Below are 6,000 nucleotides of genomic sequence, written 5' to 3' on the forward strand. Positions count from 1 at the left end.
GCGTGAGGTCGGGGATCCTGTGAGCACGTACCGGGGCGTGCGATGGGGCCTGACAATGGGGAATCTGGCCAGAGCTGCCACCCAGACAGGGTTCTTGCTCTGTCTGACCCCCTGGAAATGCCGGGAGAGACGGCACTGGAGGCTGAGGCTCTCCACGGGGCGTGCTCACCCCTGCGGGGCCTGATGAGTGTGGAGACAGGGGCGCTCACCTCCCCTGTCTGAGCACAGGGCAGGGCCCCAGGGCGCGGTTTGGCTTGGGGAGGAGGAGAATCTCGTGGGTTTAGGGCTCTGCGCCGGCGCTGGGCAGTGGAGGAGCCGGGCGCCCGCCCTCGCATGCGCCCCCATGCAGCCCGGCTGAGCCCCCCTCTCGCGGACGAGCCGGAGTGACGCCTGTGCTGGAGGCCGCCTCCGCTTCCCCCTCACGGGCCCGGCTGCGGGACAGGAGGTGCCGTGGACACGCTGGCTTCCTACTGGTGGCCACTGGGCGCGCCAGGGCCTGGGAGCGGGCGCGAGGCTTGGAGTCAGGCAAAGTGACTGGTGGCCCGTGGCCTGCCAGCTCCCCCCGCCCCAGCTGCCTCTGTCCTGTGCAGAGACACTAGCAGCAGCCTGTGAGGCCACCTCAGGGTGACCCTCAAGGATGGAATGCAGCCTGGCCGACTGGGCAGGAGTGGACAGTGGGGCCAGGATTCTGTGCTGCGGGCGCCTGCCCCGGCGGCTGAGTCAGCGCCCGTGAGCGTGTCTGTTGCCAGGTGTGGATGCAGAGACCCCCGTCGGGGCTGCGGGCCGGGCTGCCTGGGCCGTCAGCAGCACCCTCGTACCCCTGCGGGCTGGGCAGTTCACAGGGGCACGGAGAGCTCATGGCCAGCCCCGCTCGGCCAGTGTCTGGAGGCTGCGCTGGGCCCAGCAGGGCCACAGGCCTCAGCTCTGGACACGCTCCAGAGCGTTCTGAGGCGGCGCTGGCCCTGAAGACACAGCGCTTCCGAGGCCGAGGGCGGCCCGGCCTGTCCCTGTCCCCGGCGTGAGCAGCAAGCCGTCGTGGGCGAGGTGCTGTACCCTTCAGTCCAGGTGGCTTTGGAAAAGTCAATGACTAGAAGAATAAAAACAAACTGGATCGTTAGAAATTTGTAACTGGGGGGACCGAGTGGGGCCCCGGGCTTCTCGCCCCGTCGGGTGGAGCCCGTCTCCGGGGCCGGGCCCCGGGCGCGTGTGGAGACTGTTGATTGCGCACACAGATCAGTACGAGCCCTGTGGGTTTGGTGTGAGCCCAAGCACACCCGTCACTCGCAGCAGAGCTATTTCAGCAGCTCTTGGAGAGTTGGAGAAGGACGCGCAGGGCAGCAGTGAGGAGCTGCGGGCCGCTGGCCACTCCCGGGCGGTGGGCGTCTCCCGGCGTCTGCGCAGTGGGAGGCCCTTTCAGAAGCCCTCAGCACATCACCGCCTCAGCCCCCGAGGAAAGGGCGGTGCAGAGGGAGCCTCTGCCCCAGGAGCGAGCTGCCAGCAACGTCGGCCGGCCCGGACAGCGCCCTCGTGTCCTGGACGTCGCCTGGGGGCAGACTCAGAGCCGGGGTGCCGGGAGAGACCGGCCTCAGAGGCGGGCGGGGGGACAGTCAGAGAGGAGAGGCCGAGAAGTCTGCGCCAAGAGCCAGACCTGCAGAGTCCAGCTGCGGCGTGGCCGGTGCGGGCGCCCCGAGCGTCTGGGAGCAGCCGTGACCGCTGGCGCGCGTCTCCAGCCCCAGTAGACGAGACTCTCCCCCGCCCCGTGCTACGGGAGAGCCGCTTCCGGCGCGTCCTTCATCTTCCTCCTCTGTTACTCAGGCGGACGCGACCGCGGCCACGGCTGCTGTTATGCCACGAACTGTCCTCGGCCGCTGCCCCACGCCCGAGCAGACCCTTGGCGCCGACCCGCTGGCTGCACAGGCAGAGGGGCCGGAGCTCAGGGAGAGACAGAGGAGCGCTGGCCGGCCACCCGGGCCCGCCGCCCACTGCAGCCGGAGGCCTCCCGAGCGCCTGCAGGAGCCTGGCCCCCCGGCACTCGCGGCCAAACACAGTCGCTCCCGGACGCAGCTCGGGCCCCGCGCCCCGGCCCCGCCGCTGATGACCCCCGCCCTCCCTCCCCCCGAGTTGCGTGGATTTAAATCTGGTTAGGTTAATCCGAGCACGGTACTCAGGTGAAAGCTGTCTTCTCATTTTAAAAAACGAATAAACCGTCAGTTTTACTCTTCCAAACTGAGAGCGCTGCTCGAGCTGCACCCTCGGTTTCGGAATACGGACCGTGACGCGTGGACGGCAAACTACATGGACTTCTCGGAATAATCTGACCAACACTTTATCATCTGAAATAAATTTACGTCACTGTAGTAACTGCAGAAAAATACGACTGCAAAGCCCTGGCTCTCCTTTGATCCTGCGTCTGTGCTCCACGGTGGCATAAACAAAAAGATGATTTAAAATCAGCCTGTGAGCTGCAGGCCCGCGGGGTGTAGGCGGCGTGTTTTCCCGCCTCGGAGACGGTGACGAGTCTATGAAACCAGGTCTGAGCAGAGAGGACATTCGGTAACGTTTGCGGTGCCTTGAAGGTGGGGTCTTTGCTTTAGGATTTTTAAACTTAACGACCTCACAGGGAGCCCCCCGCCTCCCGCAGCAGCGGCCACCCAGCGGGCAGCAGTGGGCGGCCCTCCCGGCTCCTGGAAGGGGCAGCTGGCCGCAGGGGCTGCGGCCAGACACCCCACGTCAGCACGCCGCAGCCCTGGGGGACACAACCACGCTGGCCCGAGACGCCCTTTGCGTCGATGGGCGTTTCAAGCGCGGCCGTGGCCAGCGGGGCTACGTTGTGGGCTGTGCGCAGTGGCCACGCAGGCCAGCGTCCAGGGCAGGGAGCACTGGGCAGGCTCAAGGTCTGCGTGTGCGGCCCGTGGCGCCCCTGGGCTGTCCGGCCGACTGTGTGGCAGGTGCCCCGGCCTGTGTCCCCAGCCCGCCGTCCCCCGCCCGCGTCCCCGGCCCACCCGTGTCCAGCGCCACCTGTGCCAGGAGTGGCGTCACCTGTCACGTAGTATGTCGAGGGAAGGTTGTCCCCTCCGGGCCTGGGGTGAAGCCGCAGCTGTTCTGCAGAGACGGTCCAGGCACGTGGAAACAGATGGCAGGGCAGGGACAGGCCCGCGTCCTCCTGGGTTGGAACCCGGGGCTGCCTGGCCCGCGGGGCTCGCGTGGGGCCCACCTCTACTACCTTTGCTCCCCTGACGGTCAGCGGCCCGGGGAGGGCTTGCAGCAGAGAGCTCTTAGGGCCACGGCCCTGGGGTGGGACGGGGCTGACCGGGCGGCTCCGGCTGGCTCGGGCGCCCCCTGTTGCTGCGCGGAGCCGACAGAGCGGCCGCTTGCCCCTGAACCGCGCGGCGTTGGCGGTCCCTTCCGGCCGTTTGCGAGGTGGGGCCCTCTGGGGGGGGACAGCCGCGCCCTGGCCGCCCGGGCCCTCCCTGCAGTGTCCCAGCCAGGCGCCCCGCACATCAGGGCCCGAGGGGCTCAGCTGGGGGTTCTCGAACTCCGAGGGCAGCACCGTCCTCACGTCTCAGCCCCGCCCGTGGCCCGAGGCCCGTGGTGGCCTGCCCTGAGCAGCGGCCCTGGGGTGGGCGCGAGCGGCGGGCGGGCAGGGCGGTGCGAGAGCCTGCGGTCTTCGGGGAGCAGAGTGAAAACACTGTTGTTTCAGTTCATGCTTTTTACTCTGAGAATGACTCCTAACTTTTTACAGCATAAATACTTATGTTTTTAGCTGCTTGGAGTTAGCTGCTTGCCAAGCAGAATCCGCTGGCTCTTTCTGTCGCCCGGAGGCTGCGGGAAATCGCCCAGGGCCGAGGGAGTCGTCAGTGCGTCTGCGAGTCCGGCTGATAATGTGTGATTTCTGGATTGATTTTAAGTCTTATTTTTGCTTCTGTCGAAAGAATCACATCATTCAACTTGAGCTGGGACTTTATTTTTTTGTTTGTTTTGTTTGTAAGAAACACTCCTTTATTTTTTTTTTTTGCAGTAATTTTTTTTTTATATTCCCCACGCAACTACACCTCTTATTTTGACCCCAACCCCCTCCCTTCCCCGCCCCCCCCCCCCCAGTGTGTCTCTGGTTCATAGTTGTTTGTTGATTTTGATTTTTTTTTCTTACAGTTATTCTTTTTCCTGGTCCCTTGTTTAAGTTTTCTAGGTTCCTGCCATGAGGGAGATGAGGGAGACCCTCGGTACTTTTCTTTTTCTTTCTGGCTTATTTCGCTGAGCGGGATCCCTTCCACGAGCTGGGACTTTAAATACAATTTTCCTTCTTCGGCGCGCAGTTACGACAGCAACACGCATTTAGTTCACATAATAAAGTATTGGTCAAATTATTCCAAGAATTCCCTTTCGTTCTCCTACTAGTGTCTTCTGATGAAGAAACCTTTGGATTTTTGGTTCAGTCTGAGTCACTGATTTCACCTTCTGTTGCGCTCATGCGCGCCGCGCTGGTTTGAAGGAAGCTTTGCCAAACGTGAGGTCACGGAGAGCTTCGGCCTGGAGGCTTTTCTGGGTGCGCCCTGCCTGAGTAGCTGCCACCGGCTCCATGGAATTCAAAGTCTAACAATAAACCAAGGAAAATCAGAATTTCCAACAGGTCTCCGAGCGCACTACCCCGGGGCGCGTGCCCAGCCACAGGGCAGGGCCTGGCGGGCCGGAGCCTCCCAGCGGGCCGGGCTCCGCCCCTGGCACCGGCCTCATGCAGGTCCAGCGCGTGCGAGCTGCGTGTGAGGCAGGGCTGGCGGCTGTCGCTCCGTCCTCCTGCGGCCGCCGGCTGCACGCGTGTCCTGCTCCGCCCCGCCCCCCCTGCTCACGCGGACACACAGTCTCGCGCTGCGTCCCCACGCGTCGGGGGAACAGGTGGGGTAAATGCTCCCCCTCGCGTCACGTTTTTCAGAGTTCTCCTGGCCCTCCTGTGCCCTCTGCCTTCCACGGCAATTCTGGAATAAGATGGTCAGTTTCTACAAAAGAGGCTTTTGCAAGTTTAATGGGAATTTTATGGCATCTGTAGGTACATTTGGAGAAATTTTCAATTCACCGGGCGCGTTCTGTGTCTCCACGTACTGAAATCCTTGGTTTCTCTCGCTTGGCCGTGTTTAGTGGTTTCAGGGTGCAGATCTTTTGTCCTGTGTACCCCAAACTGTTTCGCATGCGGCCACGCTCCCGCAGTCAACCCGTCCCGAGCATTTCCGCCCTGACAGCTCATCGCTGACACAGCACTACCACTGATTCTTGGGTTTTCATGAGGGGCTTGCCGCCTGGCTAAGACCCTGGCTAAGGAGTTCTGGGAAGGCGTTTCAGTGGCCTCTGGACGATTTTCCACAAAGACCCCCCACCAGCCAGCGGAGCGGGATTCTCTGTGTTCGTCTGCGCCAGGAGCTCGCCCTCTGGTCTCCCCGCAGGGCCGGCCTCCAGCAAGACTGAGCAGTCCAGGCGCTGACGTCCTCTGGAGCCGGGGGATCCCGCCTTTCACCTTGACCACGACGGAGTCACGGGCATGTGGCCATTTTTGTCTCACGGCCCACTCTGTGAGGCCTCGGGAGTCTCCCCTGCCCCTGCCCCGTCCTGGAGTCCCCGGCCATGTCCACTGACCATGGCAATGGTCTCTCCTTCCCACCTCCCCTTTGGTGCTGCTTCCTGGGACAGATTTTCTCGTTTTCTTTTCCTTTCTCTACTGATTTATTTTTAGCAATCATATTTTTACGTGCCAGGACTCATTTTGTCCCCTGCATCTATACATGTGATCTATATGTGTTGCCACTGATCTGTGACTCGTGTTTAGTTGGAGACCATCGGCCCCAGGCGCGTCTGCCTGATGCCCACTCACTGCTGCTCCGTGCGGCCTCCTCTGAGCCCAGAACTGCTCTCCTCCGGCCTGAACGCCCACGCCTGCTCAGCCCTGCTGCTCAGCCCTGCCCGTGCCATTGAGAGCAGGGCCCTGCAGCCCTCCCACGCGCCCACCATCCT

This window comes from Talpa europaea, assembly GCF_964194135.1.
Source record: "Talpa europaea genome assembly, chromosome: 6".
NCBI classification, from domain to species: domain Eukaryota; kingdom Metazoa; phylum Chordata; class Mammalia; order Eulipotyphla; family Talpidae; genus Talpa; species Talpa europaea.